General features: G+C 38.1%; 1 protein-coding gene across 2 annotated transcripts in view; it reads right to left on the bottom strand.

The window, feature by feature from the left end:
* Positions 1–24,593, bottom strand: part of LOC143187637 (uncharacterized) — a 167,394-nt gene that overhangs the window by 24,279 nt on the left and 118,522 nt on the right. Inside the window, exons 1-2 of one of the 2 annotated variants that reach the window (XM_076391886.1) lie at positions 4,667–4,867; positions 742–1,218 (exon numbers count right to left, since the gene is read on the bottom strand). The exons of the other annotated variant lie outside the window; for it this stretch is intronic. The gene's annotated coding sequence lies outside the window, so the exon portion shown is untranslated. Of the gene's footprint in view, positions 1–741; positions 1,219–4,666; positions 4,868–24,593 lie in introns of those variants that run through there. 2 annotated transcript variants of the gene reach the window in all.

The following is a 24,593-nucleotide window of genomic DNA, read 5'->3' as shown; positions in this document are numbered from 1 at the left end:
ACACTTTCAGTGAAAACATTTCCTTTTTTCAATCAAACAAAAATATGAACAGAATCATATTCTGTTGTTTAAATTTGTTTAAGAGATTCCTCACTTCTATTAATTCACAAAGCGATTCCAAGTTTTTAGTATACATGTGTCAGCAACTTCACAGTAAAAGTGTTAATCAATTCAAATCGAATTAAAAAAAGATCATACTACCCTCAACCATACAAATACTTTCTTGGAAATTAAAAGTCTCCAAGTAGAATCACTCAAGAATCCCAGAACTTCTCAAAAAGTTTTTCAAACTAATCAAATATTTCCAGAATATGAATAACAATAACAAATTTCCCCAAAAATTTCACTGTCAAAATCTAAAACTTGTTAAATTCAAATAACACTGAAAACGATCTGAAGCGATTTAAGCAACGTATTAATCGAACCAACCGAAAAATTCACAATTCCCTCCTTCCCAACACTGAAACATTAGGACACGAAAAGAATCGGATAACAAAGGACTCAGATAACACAAATCCCATCGGAACAGTCGTATCGCGATTCCGTTCGTCATTGCTCCAAAGAAAAGGGAAACGTGACGCATACCGTTTTTTCGCCTCGCGGCTCGTGCTGCAAAAATGCGCATTGCTATGCAAGCGTAGGTGAATGCACGCGAGCACGCACGGTATGCCTGCTCGATCGCAGAAACGCGTGGGCATTAAAGGTGGTACGGAACGAAGGTAGAACAGGTGCTATATTTACCTTAGATGTCGGCGGTCCTGGGCGAGGTACGAGCGATTACCTTCGACGCCTGTCCATCGAAGAAATCACTGTTCCACTCTCGATCAACGATCTTCCACGACGATCTACGGATCCCCGAATACTCCAGAAATAATTCTACGATCCTTTTAGCTCTTCCCTACGCGAATATATCGACACTTTCCCAATTGGCACTGTTTTTTCCTCGTCCCCTGTCGTTCTTCTTCGTTTTCTTGCTTTCACGAGAATTCAATTTTTAGCTGGCTCTTAGCGACAGCTCAACACACGACACTTCCCTTCCCGATACACCGGCACAATCTTCTTCCCGTCACTCTGATCTCCTCGAACAAGCTCTCGTCTGTCCCTCTCGGTCGCTGATGATCAATAACTCGTGTCCCGTGCTTCTCTATCGAATCCCCCGCTGGATCTCAGGCATCCGATGAAATTACCTTCGATTCCCCGGGAGACGGGAGACACTAGCTGTACAACACGTGGAGATTATTCGTGGTTGATGGGGAGAAAGTCCGTGGTTTTGTCGTGGATGCTGTGCAGCGGATCGAGCAGGCTTATCGCGGACGAAACGATGGAAAATTGGACGCGTCTTGGCCGATCGGGGGAAAGACCTGTTGCTCGTGGGCTAGTTTCACGGTGTTTCTCTTCGTCGTCAATGCGTTTAGGAATGTGCGGTTGAGACGGGTCGCGTGGAGGATCGGGGAATGGTTTATTTTAAGGATTGCTTTGGGGATCGATTCGTTGGGATTTGATTTAGTGGCCCCTGGAACAGCTGGTGCATCGAGTTTCTGGATATAAGATCATCGCTATAATTCTTTGCGAAAATAAGAGACGTGCAAGGTTGGGTTGGGTTTGAGCTGCTGAGACTCTTTGTCTCGCGAAGTTGAAGATATAGGAGGACCTTGATTAACCGGATTAACTGGGGGCTCAAGCTTGAAGAACCCTCCAGGTAGCTATTTTTATTATCTTTGGTACATTGTAGATAAATTCCCTATTGTACTGTTATTGTTATTATACTGAATAAAAAAAATAAATACAATTGAGACTTGGTTAATTGAGATTCTACTACAATATTGAATTTTAGTTTTCTATTTTTGTTTCAGTATGAATTCTATAATTTTGATAATGTAAGCTTTTGTTTACTGTATTTGAGAGTAAAGAAATTGGTCAAATAATAATTTTGCAGTACAGAAATGATTTCGAGGTAATAAGGTTTTTAGGATTCATTGAATTATGAATTTAGCGACACAAGACTGTTTGTCAGAGAAATATTCAGTGACTGTTCAAAAAGAGAGCTTGAATTGAGAACTTGTTATTTATTTTGCAATATGGTAGTCTACTATAATCATAGAATCAAATCACAGAAACAAATTTTAAAAACTCCATTCCAATGATTTCTCGCTCCACTCTACGTATTTCTCTCCAGTTTGAATGTTCTCGTCCAACAAATCACGGAGGATATTTTCGCGCAAAGAACTGTCGGCGGCGATAGAGAATCCGCGTCGCGCCCTCCTCTCATCTGTCAGCTCGAGGCAGTATCAGAGCGTTCGGCCCGAAAATTGGCGATACATTCTTTTTATCGGGGCTCAACGACACGTAACCACGCGAACGAGCGAAACGCAACGCAAGTCGAGTGAAAACGGCTTACGCGCACGAATTCCGCGTCTCGCGTGCACGTTGGAGCAAACGCGCATTTGCGTCGTCATTGTCGGCTGGGACTAATGAATGGACGAAGAATCCCGTGGAAACAACGAAGAAATTGAGTCGAACTGCGCGGGAGATTTTCCTCCTTTCTCTCTGTCTTTTCAGTGTCTTTTCAGTACTTTTTAATTATCGTGCCGACTAAAGGAATTATCGTGCAAGGTTTCGGTATTTTTAGCTGCCATTGCGTAATCGTGTCGAATGCCCGACGAACACGTAATGGTGGAGCGCGAATTCAAATATTTCGACTGATGGTCGGGAGCGTCGGGCCCGCCTAATGTGTTGAATAATTTCGATACCCATCCCACGAGCCATTAATTCCTTCCAATGCATATTCAGTTGCTTCTTCGCCCGTATTTGGAAGGCAATTTATGGGAAACGCTTAATCCGAGGGGCTCATCTAGGCCTCGCGTTTCAGGGAACACTGGACACTCTTTTTATGAGATAGTCCACACCCGGGCGACGCTGTATTTGGAATTCAGGGAAAAGGGGAGATCAATATTCTGTCCTGCTCTCGAGAACGCGTGGGTTCAAGTTCAGGAATGGAAAAGAGGCTTCGTGGAAGCTACCGAGTGGATCGCGCGACAGCAGAGATTTTCTCTTCTCACCGTGCACGTTTCCTCTTCCACGAACTCGCGAATATTTCTCACCGCGATCGCGACTCGATATTCGCACTGTGTCTGCGTGAAGACGCGGAAATTGTTTATAATAAAAGTGATGTGTTTTCAGTTGTGTTGACTGGTTCATTTGAACGTTTTGATAAGAAAACTAAAGTTGAAGAAGTTAGCCCATGTAGTACCTACTCATCGTCAGCGACAAAAACTGTTTAGCCATTTGTAAAATAATTAAATTGGTTGATAACTTAAGCAATTGGGGTCAGCTTATAGAGTGGTTACTTGTGTCACTTTTTAACACAAAACAGTAGAAATTTTTTGAAAAAAAGAAAAAAGAAGAGAAAATTTGTTTTCGAATATGATGGAAGATGGTCGTACAAAGTATTAAGACATCCCATAAATAATGCAAATACTAGTTTTTTTTAGAAAAGAAAAAAATGATAAAATAGGAAGGTTTATTTATAACCATCGATAGCCTATATTTTGTTTACCAGCTACTCTAATTAGTTTCTAGTATTTCTAATATTTTGCAATCCCCTTTTCATTAATATGCATAAATAGATATTGGTAATTTGTGATTTTATATGTATCTGCTACTTATACGATATTCTGATAATAGTTTGTACACCAATGATTAAATTTACAAGTAAACATTCAGCTTCCCCGAACGTTATTAGTCATGTATAGCTTTAATATCTTAAATTAGTCTATTTGACACTATCTGCTTTCAAACCCAACTTCTTTAAATATCTTTTTACCGAAACACACTAAGTTCTCAACCCAAAAGCTTTCTAACTCCAAATACTAAATAAAAATAATCTACCTAATAACTAACATAATCTCGAAAGTTTTCAGAACCTACACAATTCGAATAACACTACCTCAACCCACACCAAATCACATCAATAGACTATCTACAGACTGACAATCAAAACAAAGATCTATCTTTCAAAAATCTCACTATCTCTCCTCGTTTTATCAACACTTCATCCAGTACACCCCCTCCAAGCCTTTGACCTCCGCCCCACATCACCTCGCATTCGGGAATTCCTGGCATTTAAACGCAACAAGTTGAGTCAGCGCCGTTCGCGCAGCTCGTCACCCGCGAGGATCGAACGAGGAAAAGAGGAACGGAGCCGAACCGCCTCGCCTGGGGGCGGCTTATTTTTCCATTTCCCATTTCCACCGACGATCGTCTCGAAGTCCTCGCCGAGTGTTACGAGGTCATATCCGCGTACGAGTGACCGTATTCGTCTTCGAGCGCGCACGGACGCGTGCATCGGAGCGTTCCTTCTCTCGCTTCCGACACGAGAGTCCAAATAAATCGAGCCTCCACTGGTGCCTCCAGCTCCGTTCATTCACGCGTTCGAGAGACGCTACACTTTGATTCTTTTAATAAAATACTCGTCACCGGTGTCACGAATATCCCCGAGCTACTTCGCGAGGTCGAATCATCGGGAGACGTTCCCCGAGGGCACGCTGGAGCGAAGGAAACGAAGGCTCCGTGCAGGGAGGCGTCGAGGTGGGCCCCGCGGATGCCGATGACGTCCACATTCCCGTCGTTTCGTCCGCGTGTCTGCTTTTCACCGGCGTGTGTATACCGTTAATCGTGCTCGATTCGATTTCGTCGAGCTCCAGGCGGCCCGGGTGCATCAAACCCGCGGCAGCGATCGAGGGCCCATCAATCGACTGCTCTCGTTCGTGGCGACAGGGCCCACGATAAGGGGCGAGACTGAGGACGGACGTTCGCTGAGGATGGACACTTCACACGAGTTCCTCGGTACGGTCGCGTGGTGGATACGCCGCGGTAATACCGGCTCGACAAATCGGGATCGGTTGGAGGTACACTTGGCACAGGTAGTCTCGGCTGACCGAGCGCCCGATCCGGACTGACTATAACTGTAAACGATCACTTGTCGCTGCCAAGCTCGCCCCCACCGTGGCGCCGCGAAATGGATCGTTCCCCACCAGGCCTGTGCCACGCCGCGCCGCATCGCGCGGATCCGAGGAGCGCGAGCTCCCGCTCCAAAACCAGTTCCCGATGCGCTCCGCCACTTCCACCTTCGTCGGCCCCGCTACAGAAGCGTTTCCACCTGCTGCCGCCGCCGGCGCAGCCCAGTTCAAACAGAAGAAATGCTTTCTCTACCTTGAACTAACAGGCGATACAAAATCAGCCGCGGGTGGAGGACTCGAGCGAGGAGGGTTTGGGATTGGGTGGCTTTCAACTGTGCGGTGGTTTCGGTTCTTTTGAGGTTGATGAACTTTTCGGGCCATGCAGCGATGGCTACTAAAATACTATGGATGGATTTGAACTTGTATTCTGTGGGATGAAAAATTTGAAAAACTTAGAATATGTTTGGAAGGTTGGAACTTCTGGAGGGCTTGATCGATTTTGAGTTTTGATAGGTCTTGAGTTTAGAAAGGCTTGGACGTTTTGGGGTATTGAAAGTCTTGATTGCTTTGAAAGTTTTGAGAAATTCTATGAGTCTTGAGAGTTAGGTAATAATTCACTATCTTGTAAGCGTTTTCAATATCTGGAGCTCAGAGTCAAAGTGTATTAAGTCACAGAGGAAACAAATAGATTTAATACACTTTGGCTTTTGTGGTCCAGATATACTACCGTGCACAAGTATTTGGACAGTTTCATATTATTGAATATCCATGTAATACACTTTTTTATTTATACTAAATCTTATCAAGTGCTATGCTTATACAATAATCATCTGAGATAAGGTTGGCAGCCAAAACCGTGTTAAAGAATTTTACTTGGAGTAATTTTATAAATATCCAATAATATGGATGTGTCTAAATAATTATGTACGGTAGTGTATGTATTTTTGTCTGAAAAGAACAATTTACAGAGAATATTAAAGAAAGTTTAAAAAACTCAAGTTCTTTCAAGACTTTCAAGAGTACCTGCCTTTTTTTATATTGGAAGTAATTCGAATTTTCCTATACAGATAGTCTCGTAAAATTTCAACTCACTTCGAAGTTGAGATTCCAAGTTCCATCACTAAGCCATGAGTAGTGTCCTATCGAAACCTAAAGATATGGTGGAGATGGAGATGGAGAATCGAGTGAGCGTCTTGGATCAGAGAAGCAATCAAGTCTTTGAAATGGACAGTGGTCCCAGGAAAAGTATTAACTTTGCTCATTAATAGATGAATGTACCTACAGTCAGTGTCTACTGACGAATTCTAATATCTAACATTAAAGAATCCCAATTAATGAACGATGCCATAGATGCCTGAAACGATTAAGCTGCCTTAGATAGACGTGTTTGTGCAAAACAAATAATGATCCATCACATGATTCTTTCCCAATGGTACCGAAGCTGGCAACAGAAGACACACTCGCCTTTCAAAAGCAAACTGGTTAGCTTGGCGTACGTTACACAGTAAACTGGGAGTTCATTATCGTACCACAAATTACGGATGATACTGTGCGCGTATTTTTGAGAATGTTATCGAACGTTATCGTTCGCTCGATTGCGGACAAACAAACATTTTTATTGATGTTCAACTCTTCTACGGTTTACAAGATTCCGTGGCGTTCTTCACGAGGTTCCCTTTTTCTTTTTCTCTTTCGTTTGACCGACGTTTCTCATGTTGATGAGATTCAGTTTGGTCTACGAATGAGATCGTGAGAAGCTCGGTGGGAATGAAGAACGTTGATGGAAGGAGAACCTCATGAGAGGGTTAAATAAAGTCGCGTTAGCGTGCGCATTCTTCAGTTATAATTAGGCAAGATTCACAAATCCACCAGTCCTTTGTCTCGAATCGAGGGATCGTCGAGACGCTCATTAGCAAAATGTTAGGGACCGGGTTAAGACTGTTTGTTCTTTTAGCGTTCATTTACGAATCATTTTTGCAATTCTATTGTATGTCAAGATACGTGACTTCTCCGACTGCTGTGTCGTTTCCTCGGCAAACAATAAGGATTTGAATTCGTTTTGAATTCATACGACCAGCGTTGCCAAAGAACTGAGATGAGGTTTCTGAAGATGTCTCTGGGAACAGGATAAAGTAGGCCTTTGAATTTAAAGCTGGGGCTACTTATTCAAACTTTCAAATTTAAAAATTTTTTAAATTTTCAAATTTTCAAATTTTTAAATTTTCAAATTTTCAGATTTAAGATTTAAAATTTTAAATAGTTTTACATTTAAAATTTTAAAATGTTAATTGACAACGTTTTGTTAGAAGTATCGAATTACCGTTACCTACCTCGAACGTTTCAACGTATTTCAAGTTAATTGCACCAATTAAGAGTAGATACATTTAGAGTGGTGGATACTATTGTGTACAAAGAGATTATGCATCTTCACGATGTGCTCTGAATCATGTTTTAATATCCCACGTAAGAATTTTACGAGTAAACTTGCAGTTAGCTATGCTACAATTATTTTTGCATTAGGCACACATACATTATAGTAATTATTAATTTTCCGCTAGTATTATCGTATTTCCGAATAATTGATTAGTTTGAGTCAAATAATAAATGTGTCGATTTGAATAGGAATTTATGTCATGTTACGAAATAGAATTTTTATAGTTATTCGAGTAATTTTTGCATGCTATATGCTTGATGATTGAAATTACATGTGCCTTAATGCCCGTCGAAACGGGAACCGGGATCATTGTAGTTATTCTTGCCGTACGACCAAGTGAATCAGAATTTAATAATAGCAGTAACGGACAAAATTCCGAATATTTCGGAGTCCATGGTGTATCTTCCACCAGATAAAGTGAAATTAAAATTTGATCCGTTGATTCTACATTTACTGCGAAAAATTTTGCTTATAATAGTACATTTCAATTCAAAAATATAGTGGAATGTTTTATTTGGTTAATTTTTCTACAATAACTGGGAGGCCTTGATAAATGATATTCAACACTGATCGGAATCAGTCATCAAAATTCATAATTCTGCATTTGTGAAGTTTAAGGCCTGTCCTAGCTTCTGATATTGCAATTTTTTTCTGTGTGAATCACACAACAAGGTGGTTTCCTCTTAATTTTAGGTTACAGCAGAAGGTAAAAACAACGAAGAATGTTAATGACTCTAAAAATTTAGGAAACAGACCTTGAAGAAAGAATTATGTTCAGCGTGTTCATTTATTAACGTCATCTGAACTACGCCTTTGAATACTTTCTTGTGTCAAAATAATATTTTTGTTTTATGAAAATATTTAAGAGGTTTATTTTTTATTATGCTGCCATTGAAGATTGATAGGAAAGAGTATGAAAACTTAAAAGAAAGGATGTACTACTAGCACATTCTTAACTTAGTTTAATTTATTATAAATACTTTCAGTCCTTTTCACATGATGGATTGTTAATACTGAATTAAAATATGAACGTAATTGGATTCATCTCACGGAAACTTTGTTTATAAGGGACTATATAATTAACAGAAATCTACGTACTTGATCAGAAATTCAAATCAACCCGAGCGCCACTGCTCAAGTATTTATAGTAGATTATCACGTGTTAATTGCTAGCGTATTAATATTATAATTAAAAGACTGTACTTATCAAAATAATCTCATTTATGGACGGTCAAAAAATCAAACAAGAGATTTGTCTGTTGTGTTCTTATGTAAGCTCGCTACATTATTCTACTTTAAATTTAAATGAAATTAAAAAATCTTTATACAGTTACTAAATAAATATTATCCAAGTCTTATAGTCGCGGATGATAATCGTTTCTTACATTGATAAGATCATTTTTAAAGTTCAGTTTTTCGAAGTTTATAATAATTATTTAGTTTTTTCTTCAATGACAAAATACTTCATAGAAAATACTCCAAGAAAGAATCAGATATTACAAAAATAAAATAATTATTTAGATTATAAATTTTATTAATAGTATACAGATTAATAGTAACAGATTAGTATACAAAGTTGATACTGGTCGGTTTAATGTTAGCGTAGGTGTTCACAGGTGAACGTGTGAAATTGATAATTATAAAGTGATATGTCTTCTTAATATGCATGTATTATATTCTTATAGGTATATTTGACCTTTTCGAGTACAGCTATATTTTCCTCAGAAGTTGTCTGTCTCTGAAACGGCCACTATCAGTCTTCCTTGACACGTTTCTATAAAAGCTTATTGCCGTAGATAATACTGAAGTTATATGTTAGTACTTGCAAACTTGTGACACGTTTGTGCATGAATTTATCCCAACACGCGATGCACCAGATAATAATAAGAAGGCCACAATTGAAGAATAAATGAGTTTTTATAACTTTCGCGTTATAAGAATATAAAATTGTAAAGAAATAATTTTTATTGCTCTCATAAAATGAAATTTGCAATTTCAAGCATCTACAGATTTCATAACCATGAATAATAAAAGCATGAACAATAATAATCACGAATAATATTTCTCGATTCATTCATCGAAAGATTTTTTGCTATAGTTAGTTATAAGAAATACAAATGTCATTTCAATTTTGCGTGATAAACAAATTTACTTAACGAAGCTATCAAACGTGCTCATTTTTTTCAATGCGAGTATACACGGATTGAAAGGATCATCAGCAGCGAACTATCGTTGGGAACAATCGATAGCGATCAGCGGTAAAATACACGATTCGATTACAGATGCAGAACGCAAACAGAACAAGTGACGTATAAATATTGCCGAGCAATAATGACACATAATAACTGACTTTCGAATTATTCAAATCTTGGAACGCGTAATTATCCAATCGTACAGCTCTAGTCCTATTCAAATTCTCCGTGGCTGTACGACGCCTCATATTTCATGATTACGAGACTACGTAGGAGGGCGTGATTGTCCGGTCAATGCTGTTCTAGAGACCTATACAATAATTTTATAGTTATACTTTATGTTCTTGCTTATCCAGATGCAATTCATTTACACACTCATTTTAATTGTTCTCGTGAACTAAATATCGTAAGATAATACATTGAGCTTTGTCTTGCGTGGTATATCTACATCTTCTTTGATTATGATGCAATTAATCTCAGATGGTAATGCGAACTTTTTTATCTTTTTTCTTCTAACAACGATAATAGATACTGAAGTTCCTTTATGATTTCAAATTTAAGTAATAATATCAAATAACTCATCACCATTTTTCCATTTAGATATACAGGATACTGTGTCGTATTGGAAAGTATAGTAGGTGTGGATTCAGGAGACTAAAATAAGAAAAAAGTTTATATAGATATATCTTCAACATGACATTCTTTTCGAGTTATGGCGTATCTACTTTACATTGTAACAATCTTCTTCACGTATGTATAGATACAAGGGAGTTTAACATTATTTTAGTCTTCTTCTGTATCTACTATCTAAAAGCCACGAGTCTACATTGAAGCTAGTGGTGGCCATTTCGAGCAATTTCTCTAGAACATATCTTACAACGTAGAATTTTCCATATTAAAAACAAATTAACCACACTACCTAGAACACATGAATAATAACATCTTTTTCGTACTAACATATTCACTTTTCAAACCTTAAAACTATTCTATTACCAGCCTAGAATATTATACTTTAGTGATCCATATTCAGTAACCTTCCCCACTACATGTGATCCTGAAAATCTGTTTTCTTCCACCACATCACCTTCCGTTTCTTCCACCACCTCGAGGTCCTTCAAGCACCGCGGGCATGTCCCAGGGCTCCAAACCGCAATTATTCAGCCGCGCGAACGATAGCGGCGTTCGAATCGAACGCGACAGTAGGATAAGTAATAAGTTTTCGTTTCATTGTGCCGTGGACAAAAAGGTGACGGGCGCGCGGCGTTATATGGGAACGATAAGGGGAACTTTTGCGATCGTTCGCGCTCCGCCTCGAAGGAATAAGCCCGCCGAAGGACGCGTGAAAGTCCTGGCCGCTGGTGTCCCGGCTATGTCGTTGTTATCTGCCCAGCTATGCCACATTTCACTCGGTCTACCTCGGGACCGCGGTATATATCGGCATTCAATGCTTTTTACTGAACGACGTGAACCAGATCTTTTTGCGGCGCGCCGCGCGCCGTAAACTTACTTTTAAACGCCGCGGCGGCCAACGCCTCTCGACTTTCTGCCCGCCTGTCCATTCGCGGCCGCTTTGCTATGTCAATGCAAATGTTCTTCCTGACAGTGTAACGAAGCCGCGCAACGAGGAAATGCCGCTCTCTGGGAAAAGTTACTGGTAGGATTCGGCCTGGGAAAATTCTTCGCGCTCCTGCTTGAGACAGTGGGTGCTGGGCCAGAGATGGGCTTGGAGACTACTGTGGATAGAGATTTGGGTTTAGGCACAGCGATACCAAAGTTGGGTTTAGTGGTCCGCGTGTTTTAAAAGCAAATTAATTAAAAGTGTAGGAGGCGTGTTTTCTGGGTTAGGAAATGGCACATGACGTCTTGAAGACGTCTCTTTTATGTCTATTTTGTGGTTGAATGTCTTAGGACATAATTTGGACGTCTTGAAAGCATCCAATAGTGTACTTCTTAAAGACTTGTGAATTTATGTTCATTAGACGTCTTAGGCACGCTACATGGACGTCTTAAAGAGGTCTATTTCTTGTATGAACGTTTTATTGACGTAATTTGGGTGTCTTTAAGATGTTTTTAAAATGTTTCTTTGCTATATGGGTGTTCAATAAGTAATAAATGAACTCGATAGAATGTGAAATTGAATAGTGATCACAGAAAGTATACTAAAGTATTAATGTTGGTTAAATTATTTAAAGATCTGGATCGCTAAATATCGATTTCAGACTATTGTGCTATGGTCTATTAAGATGAGCTTAGTGATCACTCAGAATAGCTGGTACGAGAGAGTGTTGAAGGCCTTAAACTTTCATGGAACGTTTACACTCCTTAACTATGGAGAAAGGCAGTAACTGCAGAAAAATATGAAATTGAGTTTTTTGCATCTTTGGGTAATTTTCAACATTTTACAGCTTGTTTTACTGCAAATAGCAATAAAATATTCTTAATAACACTGTTTTTCTCCATAGTTGGACATGTATAGGTACTTGATGGACTTGAGGTGCTAACAAAAATGATTCTTGTTACGTGGAGACGTGTAACAATAAATAATTAATGATTATCGATTGTTATTAGGTGGCATAGTACCTTTGTTACATCACCATTCTTGCAGTTAGACTGAAAATAATTTTATTCGCAAGAATACCTAAGTATTAATTTTTTAAATGGTTATTTTCCTTAACTCATCTCGAATTGAAGCAGGCACTTAAAAACTCATCACTTGATGGAAAGATTTAGTTTAAACCATATAATCTGGCATCTAGGATTTAGCTTGTTAATGAATTTTAAGAGATTTATGACTTTCGGTAGAAATTTATTATTAATTTACGATCAGCTTATTTGATTTACGTTGGTGATCACGTTTGGATCACGCCACTATACATGGACTCTAGTGGAAAGGTCTAGGATTGATTCGATTACATAGGCCATTGATGCATTTATAGTTACACGGTCAGAATTAAACGAGTTGACTGTACGATAAAATTCCATTAAGCCAAGCCTTTGTTACCCGGATTCGGTATTTTCAGAACGTTCCATTGTTTGAACATTCTCTACAGGAACAGGGTCAAGTTTATCTATTTATGAATCTGATTCAGTTCCAATACATATATTCATTTCCTGAAAATTCAAGAGAAATGACATTTCGATTAGAAGTGTTGTTCTGCTACATGAGAACATTGATAGATAGACATGAAATGATTAGACATCTATTCAGAATCTTCTTTGGAATCCAGATCTAACCTCATTCGACTTCAGCACACTTGGAATAAATATTGAAAAAGGTATTCAAATGATGCAGACCTATCAACAATAAAGAAATCACCTATAGTTTGTAGAACTAATTTGCCACACAATTAGAAGACATCCACAGATGTAGAATTTTTATTATACACTTCATTTCATCCCCAGTACCTTGATATTTGAACAAAACACGTTACAAAGAATCCCACATCACTTTCACACTGTACCACAGTAGATCTAAGCAAGCTACCGATTTCTAATTATGTTCGTATACTTAGCATACCATTGCATACAGACTCGGATAACTCAATTAAGAAATGATTGCTCGAGCTAAAATGATCGTTCTGAAATACAAGGCATCGATACAATACGATTTTTGCAGTCTTTGTTATCTTTACCTTACGTATTGCTATCAGCGCTATTCGGTTCCCTTATCATTGCAATACATGGATTTCTAACATCAGACATTCCATATTTCTTCCTGTCTGGTATTGTTACGCCACGGACTCGAAATTCGTCTATCAAGGTGACGTACAGGCGCAAACGAGGAAAAAGGAGAATAAGTGAAAGTTCAAGATTAAAAGATTACAGAAATTTTTACGCGGCACAGGGGAAAAAGTACGGACGTTAAAAGAAGTCGCGAAACGGGAGTAGAATCGTTTTTTGATCGTTACGTGAACATCGTTCTCTCGGAATTCATTTCGAGGAAAGTTTTAACGAACCGAGCCATAAACGGAGACTGAATGGCGCACCGACGTTGTTAAATTTACTGTATAATAACAGCCAGTTCGGGAACGATAGAAAAAAGAAATTATCAAGTCTTGTTTTAAGGTCCCTTGATTTTAAGATCACTGAAGATGATTGAAACTTCAGTTTTTTCGTATGGCCCGTATTAAATCTCCTTGTTTAATTAAATTTAGGTCAGTAATCATCGTCTTATGCACATGCCACATTAAATACTAATAATAATGTCCATATAGTTAAAATTAGCGTCTTCTGATGAAAATTACGAAATGCTGTACCACTTACAACCTGTAATTTCTCATGCGCCACTCCAATGGTATTATATTATTCCACTTATTATGTACTCTATCTTAATAATACGAATCGACGAGTATGCAAATAAAAGTAGATACCTGTATTGCGTCACTGAATATATTATATTCTTCACGTGCTGTTTAAATCAGTATACAAATATTTATTTACTTGTTCCATTACATTTATTTACGCACTACAGAATGATTGACTCCATGGGAACATCACGCGAGCAGTAAACGATAGGAAGTATTTGAGTAATGAAATTATTATTATGCATATTATTAACAGTTGTGTGGAGATTGTATCGATGATAGGCGCTGTTTTACGATAAAGACCGCGGTCCTCGCACTGCGCGACAGAGAGCATAATTTACGCTGCAAGGAGCACGATTAGAAAGTGTGCGATAATAAAGTTCCTTTTTTCACTTGCGCCGCGTGGAAAAAAATTCGCGGCTCGACTCTGCTACCGGCGTTACGTGAAGTATTCGCATAAAATTATCATATTCGATTCAAACGGGCCTAACGAAGCCAAGAAAGTCGCATTCCCTTGTGTCCGCTTGAATAAATTAAAGAGGCGTGGTTGGCAGCCGCGTTCGTCTCGAAACGGTGACTCACGATAATATTGAATAATTTCCAATATTTTTATATGGGATATCTTTTAAAGGAGTTCCACTCGAGTATACTTGATTCAATTTATTTGGGTCTAATTTAGTTCACTGACATTTTACCACCGACTGGTACGATAATTGTCGAAAGGAATTGAATTAGGAAACATAGTAATTAAATACGGTATTTATTTGTTATAAATTCGTTACTTTACTGGTCTCGTTGTTTCTTGAAATTATTCTTATATTTGGTTACTGGTATTCATTTTTGCTCAAGATGAAACACATTACAAATTTTTAAATCTTTATATTTTCAAATTTTTAAATATTCATGTTTTCAAATTTTCTAATTTTCAAATATTTTAATACTGGAAGTTTTAAATCTTCAAGAAATTAAATTTTCAAGTATTCAGATTTTTAAACTTTTGTATGTCTTCTTATTTATTTCTATTATTACATGTAATTTTGAATACTTAAATACAAGATTCTTTAATTAAAAGAGTATCTACTTCCAGTTTTTGTGCTTGAAATGAAAAGCATTCACCTATTTCTATATACCAACAAAATGTTTGGCTGTCGATGCATCCTATCGCAACAAAAAATTCACAATTCAAGATGCAAGCGAAAGCAAAATTTCTGATTGAGGCGAACGTTCCGCCAGTTTATTTCGATCATTTTCTCTTTTCTTTGCTTGACCATCCCTCTCCTGTCGACATAGACAAACAATCGTACCTTCTATTCTTCCTTTTTAGCACCACACGTTCGTTCGGGTATCTTCAGCTTTTTATCTAAAATAATTAGTGCGTGAACGTGGCTACATTCCAGGAGCTGCTCGCGGCCGAAGAAAGTTGCTCGTCAGCGACGGACGCGTGCGTTACACGAGAATGAACAAAAAATTGAAGTGAAATTCCGTTTTGGCACAATCTCGATCAGGTTGCGGTACGCGCCTAGATATCACCGCGATACCAAAAGGAAAAGGCAAATTTGCTTGCATACCTTCGTCGAACGTTCTCCTAATTATCTTTGAAATCGGAATTTTAGTTTCCTAAGTGTTGCAAGAAAGGATACCATTTACATTTCGTTCATCAAAGAAACAAAAAGTGTTAATTGAAACAACTCATTTAAAATTACGTTTCTATCTGAGAATACATTTTTTGAAAATTTTATATCAAGATTGTATTTATTATTTTTTTGAAAGAAACAGCGGAAAAAAGGGAAAGTTGAAGCCTTATTTTAAGTTGTATGTATACTGCAGAAAATTATTGTCACACCTGATTCGTGTGAAGCTATCGGTCATCAGGGAACAAGGAGAAACTTCCTGTTTTCAGTGTCTGTCGATTATATGCATCTTGAGTCTAATTGTCCTGCAATTATTGCAATTTAAATTAGCCTAAACTTTTTCTTCCTATATGTGTTACTGTGAAACAAATATATTCTTATGTAGAATTTGATTGCAACTATCGCAAATTATAGTATAATGATTGTAGTTATAACTATTTTAAATGAATGAACTTATCTTTGTATGTTGATTTCTTCTTTTCTCGCAAAAGTTGATTGACTCAAGGTGGTGTCCATTGGAATATTTTATGAAAAAAACGGAATATTTTATGAGAAATCAAGTTTCGTCGAAATTTTACAATTTCTCGAAAAAAGGATTCGTTATCAAAAATTGCCACTATGTAAATAAATTAGACTCCTAATTGACGAATAATAAATTTTTTCGCTTTCGGTGATTCTTTGAGATTGAAATAAAACTATTTAAAGAAATCGGATAAGATTACTAATTTATCTGACGATGGTCCAACACTAATATTTCTCTTAATTGCTAAAGAAACATAATAGCATCGATTCGACAATGCGAAAAGACTATACATCGTAGATTTACATTTAATCAGCGAAAAGACTAGCGTCCTCTTTTAATTGCCCCTTGAATACTTAGACGATGAAGTTTTAGTACCTGCTTTATTAATTGTTGCAAAAGAATGTGTATGTATTTGAAAGCTCAAAGGCAACCTGCATGTCTATCTCGAAGGGGATAAGGAGCCGAAGACACGCTTGGCGCCTTGACAAAATCTTTTTTCGGAGGATTGTCCAACCAGTGGTTGGTGAAAGAGGAGAAGGAAGAGGACAGGTAAGAGGTTGAAGCCGTAACATGCGTGGGAATGGGTTTCCTTCTCTGTCGAGACCGTTCTACGTGATTATCGGCATGAGCTGCGTGAACGATGCGTTCCTCGTCGATGTGCAGGTGTTTTCCTGGCGATGGCTTTGAGCGGCTCACGAAACGCGTGAAAATGTGCACGTGCCATGCATAGAGAAAGAGGATCTACAGTGACGTTTGGCGTTCGTGGCTGGCCTGTATGGAATACATAGTTATGAACAGCGAACGGTCTGTTTGATTTTATTACAAATTTACACGAAATGTTATACCTCTTGGTTATGGAATTCTCATATATTACTAAACAAATTCTTGTATTAAATGTCGACACTAACTGTCCAAAACATATTTTCACGATTTCAACCCTTTCGTGACTAGTGGACATAAATATAATTGCCATTTATATTTTTGTCTGTTATCATGTCTAGGATGACGTTGGAAGCTTAATTAATAGAAACAGAGAATAAGAAAGGAAGGTGCTAAAAAACCGATCAGTCACGAAAAGGCTAACCAAATTCATAACAACGAGTGTCTGAAATAAGGTTATAAACTGCGTGGGTTACATAGTACCTAATAAATATTAAATGTTTCACAACATTTTTTCACGAAGTTATATAACGATAATCAAAGATTGGAATTGTTGCACAATAAATTTACGACAACGCAGAAAAATGTAAATAAAAATGCAGTCTAAATGGTAATTTGGATAGAATCACCTTGAAGAAATGAAGCACGGAGCTCCATGGGCGTTAAAAGATGTGGTTGAGCGATTAGATGGTAGATCTTATGGTTATCCTGACGTTTCTAAAATAAATTCGAAAGAGTCTATCGGGGTTCCTGACCCCTTCTCTAGAACCGGTTCCTGTCCATCCTAAATTAGGGAACTCGAGCCGTCCGAGGCAGCTATTTAAATTATTTCCTTTTTTCCCTCCCGTGGAGGCGCCGCGCGGACTTCCCGTAACTAATGGCCTCTTGAACCTGCTGCCTATAAAACTAAATGGAAATACTCTGCTCCTGATTTTATGTTACTATGGTTGTAGGTACAATGTTTCTTTGAGAATGTTGACACGCTTTGCTTTTAATTGGAAGCATCAGGTATTGGGTCGTGTGTGTTAAACTGAGAAGCTTCCTTTAGTGTCTTTCATTGTCATTAATCCTTGAAAGTAATTAATCCTTGAAATCGTTAGGGTGGTACCAACTTTATCTGGTACCAATAGCACCAATAAAATAAGTATGTGAAGAAATTGATCTATGTTAGGATAATGTTGTCACACAGCTGTCACACAATAGTTATTACGTTTCTTTTGATCAATATTAAACCCGAATTCACGTGAAGTGAAATGGTATGTTTAATAGCTTTTAAGGCTCAACAAGTTGGATTTTCAGTTATACAGAATTTATCCAAGTTACTACCATTTCTGTCAGTATTAATTAATCAGCTGAGGTACCTCGGGGTCGCAACTCCCCGTATTGAAATGTGTTTCCACAGAAAATTTCCCATGAAAACACTCTTCAATCCCTGGGGAAATTATTTCAATTCCAATTCTTGCCAAAGCTGACTTCCCTCTCTAAAATATGTATTATATGGTTAAAGTAAAATTAGTCCACGATGTTTCTCACTCGTGTTTCCAGCACAATTCTCAATGCAGTATCCACCAACAGTCACCAAAAAAATGAACAACTAGGAATTTCGCTCACTATAATTTACGTATGCTCGTTGTAACAGTCCTCAACGAATTATTAAGTCGTTAGTTAATAATAGACCAACCAGATGTTCAATTAAGGTAAATGTCCCAATATCCGGACGCTTAAGATACATGTCCCAGTAAGTGAACAACCTAAAAATGCATGTCTCAATACTTGAAATCCACTCCAGTAGCAGAATACCTTATTTTATGATACTTTTTTGTTCTATAGGTATTGTTTTTTTATTAGGTACACAAGAATTTAAGCTTCAAATTGAATATAATTAGCGTTAGTGTCCAGGTCCTGGGACATGATTGGCTACTAGGATATTTATCTTGCTGAAAAGTCGTCAAAAATGACAAGAAAATAAGGTTATTAGGTGGACTCACTTTCCTTCGCTTTTTAGTGCTCCGTGTATCGCGAAACAGCTGAATATCAATAATTATCCAAACCGATGCATTATCGCTGATAGATGGAGACAGATTTTACGGTAAATAATGAATACCGTCTGCGAGCCGTTTAATTTGCAATACCGATCGGTGAACCGATGCAATACCTGATCCACTTTTCCGCCTCTTTCCCAATATCGATAAGCGTCTATTTACATTTCGCTTTTTGCGCTGTTAAGAAGGTTTCCGCAATTTCCATAGATCGCGATTAATCGTGGCGAGTGACGGCCGTTAAAGTACACTTTCAATCGTTCCTTTTTGTCAGGGCTGGTCTCGAGACCGTAAATCATATCTTTCGCGGGGCTCCGCAGTGAAACAGAGGATGCAGAGATTTGATTAGTCGTACGCGGTTATCGTATATCACGTATTCCGTGATGTAAAAACCGCCGCGAGTCAGGTGTTTAAATTGTAATTCAGTCGTTCGGTTTCGGCTTGTGGCCAACTGCCAAGATAAGGATCGTGTTCGTCCAAGTTCTGTTACAATGTTGCTGGGTACATTTCCTGCAGAGAAAGGGTATTCTATTTCACCTGTTTGCAAATCGTTTTTATCTTTCTCTGCTATATCAACATTCTGACGTTCTTGCTGCCTTTCTTATTTTAATTGGAATTATTCATCTGTTTAGTCAGTATTTCGATTTGCAACACGAGAAAGGTATTCCGTTTTTACCAGCTCTGCTGGGAACAATAAACTTCTTCTGCATCTACTACTTCTACTATTTTTTCGTACCACCGAAGACAATCACATTTTTCATCGTGTTTTGAGTGGCAGTTACGTAACACATCCTTGCCAGTTTCATAATCTATGTAATTCGCAACAATCGCAAATCTTTGAAGGATTGCATGAATTCACTATTTCACTGCTACCTTTTCTCGTCACCGAGCTCGATTCTGAGGATGAATGTTTTTGTTCTCCTAGACATCGATTACAGCTCAATTTCTCTTTAATCGAGTTTCTCCTTTCACCATTTGCTTCTTGACCTGCAGTTTAGGATCCATTCTCGAAGTTCAGACGGTACGATCCTTGGATGGCTGGTAATTGTTCGGATTACAGTGTTCGACTTACCAGGAACTCGAGCTCTGGTCTAGGATTGTAGGCTTAGATTCCGATCGAAGGAAACACAACCGCGCTAATGCGATTAGGGGACCATTCTCAAGTGCATCGTACTAGTAAAAGTTCCAATCTCTATTTCGGTGTAATTTTCTAACTTCCCTTCTGGTGATGCACGATCTACTCCACTTTTATTTTCATCCGTTTGTTTTGTGAAAAAACAATTTTCATTATTATTCATTGTAACATTAGACACAAGATTAGTTTTTATGATAGTATTCGATGTTACAAAGGAAGAAAAGAAGAACAAGGTAATTTTGAGAAAGAAAGAAAGAAAAAATAAAGAGATTTCAATGTCTGGACAAGAAAGACGCTGGACCGGAACTCAGCTGTAATCGTTGACATCAATCTGCTTGGCATAGCTCGTTTCTAAACGTATCTCGATGATTAAAGCAGAACAAAGAACGAAACTATTTCACCAGCTGCTTTTAAGGATGTTTTTAAAAGAGAGACCTCATTTCTAGCACTCCTGCATTTTCATATTTCTTCTTGAGGATCTTTCAATGAATTTGTGGAGCACGTCTATGTTTTCCATATTTCTATTTCTTTTTTAACTGCAGAGTCTTTTCTACACCTCTAAAAAGCAACGTTTAACAGTTACCAAGGACACAGTATTCCGCCTAACTTGGAGGAAAACTATCTAAACTCTTTTTATATAAAGACACTCCATTCAAGACAGTCTCGTTTTTAACCCAAATAGAAAAATCTACACCTAGCAAATACAGAGGACTAAAAATTTTCGATACGTTTTTGTAAAAATAGAATTGGAATGCCCCCAGAACAGCTGATATTAGAATCTCGTTTTTCAAGTTGACCAAGAACCAGGAAGTGACGCTTCGTTGCGTAATTTAATAGCTTCCGTGAAAAGACGAAACAGTCGAGTCGGTAGGACCGTAGCTGAGGCTGCGGTTATCGTTATTACAAACAAATTATCGAGCATGCAGGTGTATTGTTCTAAAGCCGCGGAGGAGAAAAGAGGATAATTCAGGTATCTGTGCCTCATCGCTGTTCTCTTTTGTTCTGTCCACGATTTCATAGAATTCGTGTGAAAGATATTCCTCTGTTGTCTTTGCTCTAGATTAGAGATTAAAATCACTTTCCCCTGTGCATGGTTACCAGCACAAGGGAATTACCCCACTGATTGATAGATCAATATTATTTCTTGTAGAGTTAATTACCTTTAGCGTGCTTTACCAAAGTTTATTAAAGAGAAACCATGTTTAAAATACCATATATCAGTCACGTTATTATTAACTCTATTCATTGTAACTAACACAATATACTTAAGACCAGTGAGAAAATGTGGAAAGTTTTGTTAAGTTATATTTCTACATGTGTTTGTGGTATAACTAGATAATGGAATAAAATAAGTATTTCTTATTCAATGAATAGCTTTATTTTATGAATACTTTACTTTTAGAAGTAGGAAAAAAAATTGACGTAAATATTATATAAGTATGATTCTCTACTATGTTGTCTCACTGGAAGCACACTGTGTACTCTATACCCAGCCGGAAGTTGGAATCATGTTTAATTGCTTATACTATGAAAATGAACAATCACGTTGTGAAGTGTAGAATTTTTTGATTTCTTCTGGATTTATTTTAAAATAAAGAAATTTCGACTGAACAAAACTTTGCAGTGGCTCTGTCACGTAACGAAATGCTCGAATAATAAAACATTCTAGTAACGGGAATTTAGATAATACAGGTGTTACTATATTTAGATTTGTCCCATAATTTTGGGATGTTATGGTTCACAAGCAAGCGACTAAAATTGCCATTTAGTTGTAACAAGCGCACGTATGCATAATTTTCGCCTATCTACATGTATCTGCATTTTAATGGTGATGCTTTAATGAATTTTTTATCATGTCGTAAACCTCTTCGCTTATAGATACCTTTCAATACATAAAGTAGAAATACGAGAGAAGAAAGCAGCTGGATAATTTTTTTGAAGAGAAAATAAACATTTCTCAATTTGTAAATAAACAATTATACATACATGAAAGAGTAGTTAAAAATTTTAGAATAAGAAGTTTATAGAAACTACCCTTAAGTCCTCAACGTGATGTAATCTCTTCAGTACTTCACTGTACAATCACCAGCCACCAATTAATCAAAAAACAGACCTCAAATCCAGTCAGACAATGAACATTTTCCTTAAACATAGTCACCCAACATTTTCGCCTCTCTACACCTTCACACCACCCAACAAGAAACATTTCACGTTTCATGGAATTCGTCAAGGAAAACATCGAATTTTCGTTCCGCCTCGTTTTTCCCTCACTTTGCACGCCGCTGCAGGTGAATAAGAATCTAACGAACTTTTTGCGACACCTACGATCGACGCGCGATAAAGATTGAATCATTTTATCGCAAGTCAGTGCCGAGCCACAGCTGGAAATGCTTTAGTTTGCTAGAATCGATAACGCCCCTGTGTTCGTGGACTCGTTGGGCAATCGCCACAGTAGATCGCGCGTTTTATCATTGTAGCAGCGAGATCACGACATAACGGTACGGCCAGGCATTCCTGCTTGAATGAATCAGTCCCTTGTCCCGATGTCCCGATGGCTGTCCATACAGCCGATGGTCACGCATCGGTTCGGTCAAGGCCCTTCCTTCCCCTTTTTTCCTCTCCGTGCTTTCCCTCTCCTTGTGCACGTTCCACTGCTAAGTCAGACTCCTTCACCTTCCGCCATTTACGTTGATTATGGACTTGTCTAACGTAATCGACTGTGATCTTGTCGATCGCATCAGTCACCCTGTGACGATTGATCCTTGGTCGGACACAGGGCCGAGGTAGTAAGATTGAATATTTATTTCTTCTAATTTGAGTGCATTTACTTCTCGTTTGAAATGTTATGTCCATTAGTAAAAGACACGAAGTTTAATAAATAATAGATAATCCATTTTAGTTGTATTCTAAGTGTTACAGAAATTCGGGTTTGCGGATGTAAGATAAATTGATATGTTCCAAATATTGGAATGTAATGGACAGCAAATGTTATAGAGAAAAGTGGAGATAGTATGTCATAGATTCAAATTATTTGTTGCACCTTTACTTCTGGTTACTTTGATTTTTTGACCAGCAGTGGAAATGTCATTGGTGCTCCGAGTCTAGGACTGTTCTTACACATTTTATATATACTTAGAATTGAATTGGTGAAGAACAGTACAAGTTCAGAATTAGCCATTTACAAATAATCTCAAAACTATATCTGGACCCCAAAGCTAAAGTGTATTAAGTTACACAGGAAACAGGTGGACTTAATATATTCTGGCTCTAGGTCCCAGATATGTAAAATGCACAGAGCTACAATTTGGAATGAAATATTTTAAAATGTGGTTTCTGGACTTCTGTTTTTCAAATGATTTCTATTCTTAAACTCACCGATTCAATTAATATTCCCTTAAAATACGACCTGTTTCGCTTCACATCTTCGATAAATCTTTAGAGAGAGAATCATTTGGCGGCAGTTCTGCCGCGTATCTTGACGCAGCCTGTATTTAAGGATGCATCCGATTTGAACGTCAGAGGGGGATTGCTTGCTGGAGAGTCGGTCAAGGCTCCTTCTCCCTTTTCCTTCTTTCCCATGCATCTCTTCTTCCTCCATCAGCCTCTTCGGTCAACCTCCTTCACCTTTCATGGTCTGTGTCGTCTAATTACGTATTGTCTAACGGTCGAGTCCTCAACGGCGTGCCTCTCTTTCAGCTTCTTATTATCCTTCCCCAGCGGGCAATCGACGAACAACGAGGTGTCATTACGGTAATACCTGACGTAATGTTACGTCAGCAGTGAACGCCGTAAATGGAGAGCGCGTTTTAAGTAGCTACCAATCGGTATTTGCTGTCGCGATAGCGGAAGTCGACGAACTTTCGTCGCGGACGACCGTGTCAAACCTGTCGTCTTCGAAGCGTATTTACACTGCGGATTAACTGTTTTACGACGACTTTTTCGACCCTAGGAAGTTTACCTTCCGATTATCTCGGCTTCAATCTCGGAAACGTTGAGAAGAGCTTTAGGAACAATCTTATTTAACGAGTGGCTCGTTTTGTAACGGGGTCAAGTGAAGAAACATAATTAGGTTGGTAGATATGTATTGTAGCCTTTCCTAGATTGAAGCTTTGCTGTGCGTGATGTCTGTCAAATATTTGGATTTGGATTTTAGCTAGAGACGTTTGTTTGGGGAAGGTTTAAGTTGAGCAAATGTGAGGATTTATCGAAACTTCTGTTCTTTTCCTAGGTTTTAGTTTATTTTTAGCTAGTTTATTTTTAGCGTGTGCAATTTTCCAGAATCATTTGAATTCTAATAATTTTAAATTCTGATAATTTGAAGATAAATAAGTTTCTTTGTGAAAAATTACTTTTGTTTTGCATTCATTCGCGAATAGCACTGTAGGAAAATCCGAGGAGTAATAAAATAATGACGCAACAGGAGAAAGAATGGGGAAGCCACCGTCAATTGTTTCCTCGCTCAAGCCCTATCTAATTCGAGATTCAAAGTAATCATCGGACGCATCTGTTTGAATCCTGAGTTGCAATCGATGGATAGTCGGGATTGAAGAGAAATTGAAGGAAATTTGCTGGCACTTTTATAGAAATTGTGAACAATTGCGGCTCGCCATCGCCGCTGACCTCGTTTCGAGATTGACTCTTTTCAGGCGTAAGATTCATGACGAAGAAACTCGAAATTTTGTACAACTACAAGAACCAAGAGCAGAATAAAAACAGA

The sequence above is a fragment of the Calliopsis andreniformis genome, chromosome 2 (genome assembly GCF_051401765.1).
Source record: "Calliopsis andreniformis isolate RMS-2024a chromosome 2, iyCalAndr_principal, whole genome shotgun sequence".
Classification (NCBI taxonomy): domain Eukaryota; kingdom Metazoa; phylum Arthropoda; class Insecta; order Hymenoptera; family Andrenidae; genus Calliopsis; species Calliopsis andreniformis.
Note: the sequence above shows the minus strand (reverse complement) of the source record. Positions and strands in the feature narration are given on the sequence as shown.